Source organism: Myodes glareolus, chromosome X, assembly GCF_982192425.1.
Source record: "Myodes glareolus chromosome X, mMyoGla1.1, whole genome shotgun sequence".
Lineage (NCBI taxonomy): Eukaryota > Metazoa > Chordata > Mammalia > Rodentia > Cricetidae > Myodes > Myodes glareolus.
In genome coordinates this window covers 1,884,391-1,886,961 of record NC_142053.1, presented here as the reverse complement: position 1 = coordinate 1,886,961, position 2,571 = coordinate 1,884,391, and the positions used below count along the sequence as shown (strand labels likewise).

At 45.6% G+C, this 2,571-nt stretch overlaps 1 pseudogene; it reads left to right on the top strand.

Moving 5' to 3' along the window:
- LOC125415338 (non-POU domain-containing octamer-binding protein pseudogene) lies at nt 1-1,697 on the top strand (annotated as a pseudogene).
- The last annotated feature ends 874 nt before the right edge of the window (nt 1,698-2,571 follow it).

The following is a 2,571-nucleotide window of genomic DNA, read 5'->3' as shown; positions in this document are numbered from 1 at the left end:
ATGCAGAGCAATAAAACCTTTTACTTGGAGAAGCAGAACCATACTCCAAGGAAGCATCATCAACATCACTACCACCAGCAACAACAGCAACAGCCACCCACCAATACCTGTAAATGGACAGCAAGCCTGCAGACAAAATGAAGGCTTAACTATTGGCCAGAAGAATTTTAGGAAACTGGGAGAGATCTTCACCTGGCATAGCTGTCTCTTTGTGGGCAATCTTCACCTGATGTCTCTTAGGAGAAAATGAGGAAACTTTTTGTTTGGGAAGCAGGCAAAGTTTTCTTACTTGGAAACATGACCCCCAGTGAAAATTGCCAAAGTGGAGCTGGACAATATGCCATTCCATGGAAAGCAGGCATGCATGTGCTTTGTCTGTCATAGTGCATCCCTTACAGTCGACAGCCTTCCTCAGTATGTATCCAAGGAACTGCTGGGAAAAAACCAAACTTTTTCGTGTTTGGCCAAGTGGAGAAGGCTGTGGTCTTTGTGGATGACTGAGAAAGGCCTTCAGGGAAAAGCATTGTTGAGTTCGCAGGGAAGCCAGCTGCTGGGAAAGCTCTGGACAGACGCAGTGAAGGCTCCTTCTTGCTAACCACATTTCCTTGGCCTATGACTGTGGAGTCTGTGGACAAGTTAGATGATGAAGAGGCACTTGTAGCGAATCTGGCTATAAAAAAAAAACCACAGCAATTTCACAAGGAGCGAGACAGCCACCCAGATTGGCAGAGCCGATATCACCCGCAGGAAGACACTCATTAACATGGAGAAGCAACAGCAACATCAGGTGCAGCCAAACATCAGGGAGGCTTGTGAGAAGCTGAATATGGAGATGAAGGCAGGACACCAGGACCACCAGGTTGTGCTAATGAGGCAGGATTTGATGAGGTGTCAATAAGAACTTCAGAGAATGGAGGAACTGTGTAACTAAGAGGTTCAGAAACAAAAACAACTAGAGCTCAGGCAGGAAGATGAGTTCAGGCACCTTGAGGAAGAAATACAGCAGCAACAAGAAGAAGTGATGAGGTGACAGCAGGAAGGATTTAAGGGAAACCTTCCTTGATGTAAGAGAACAAGAGATATGGATGGGCCAAAGGACTGTGGGAGGTGTTATGAGCAGAAACAATGGAGGCACTGCTCCTGTGCCAATTGGTACCCCAACTCCTCCAGGACTTGCCATTATGATGCCAGATGAAGCCCTGGGATTGACCCCACCAACAACTGAATGCTTTGGTCAAGCTGCCACTGTTATGATTCCAGCCACACAGCGGTGGCAGCACTTCCAGGTTCCAGGGCCACGCATGTGCAGACAAGCGCTCAGGCAAAATAGCCGCCCCAGGGACCTTAAAAGGCCTTGCGTGACCTACGTGCGGCATGATGCAGTTACATAAGCCCTTGAGCGCATGTATGAGTTCTGTCATCTGTGTATGACATAGCTACAGCAACACTGTGTATGTGCTAGGCAGCCTTTAAAAGCTGGACATGCCATCTTCAAGTTCTCTTTTTTCTACACTGATGTCCCCAGGCCTGTTCACGTCTCCTCTAATAAACTCTTAAGTGGATTTGTTGTGTGCTTCATGCTTTGTTCTTACCCATGCTAGGTAATTTCAGCCACAAATCAAGGAATTGGTGGAACTCCCCTTGCATTCAACTGTCAAGCTCCTGGAAATGAATTTGCTCCAAATAAAAGCCGTTGATACTAAATAAAGTTGCAGTGTTTAGTTTTCTGCAACCCTTAAAAAAGGGCCATTTTTGGACTAGCCAGAATTCTACCTGGAAAAATGTTAGGGGTTCTTCCCAATAGATAAGTCTTCCCTGTCTGTGCTACTCTAGGAAGTATGCTTGGCGGTAGAGGGCAAGGGAGGGGTGGTTTTTGACAAATCAAAGTCTGTGGTATATTGCTTTATCAAGTCTGTCTGGTGTATCCTGAAATATATCGATTATTGAGGGCCTGGAGAAGCATGGCAAAATGGACTCAATGCTCCATTAATCTTTTCTTCTTTTAAAAAACATAATTTCTTTATTTAATCTTTGGGAATGTCACATCATGCACCCCAATTCTGCTCACCTCCTAGGCCCTCATATTCTTCCCTCACCCCTGCAGAACCCCCAAAAGAAAGTTTTAAAATTTAAAAAAGTCAAACCAAAGCAAAACAAAGCAAGGAAGCAAGCAAACAAACAAAAACAAAACAAACCTCTTCACTTCTCTGTCTTCCCTGCCTCTCCAACACCTCCTCATTCATTCTTGTAGCACTGGGAGCCACATGTGTTACTCAGTATACCCTTTTGTCCAATCAGCTTTATTTGCAAAAGTTTATTACAATAAGTCACTGGTCTGGTTCAAGGCCTTTAGTACACCATCAGTTCACTGGATCCCCACCAAAACTCCTCTTGGATATCCCACAGCCATCCCGAGTAATGGAGATCCTACAGGTATCATTCCACGAGACCAGTCCCTTCATGAGCTCCAGCAGATCCTAGATGGGGTAGATGTTTGGGTGGGCCAGCCCAAGGTCCAACTGTGGGCCTGGGTGGTAGCTGGAGCTCCATTAATCTTGATCATTCCTGTTT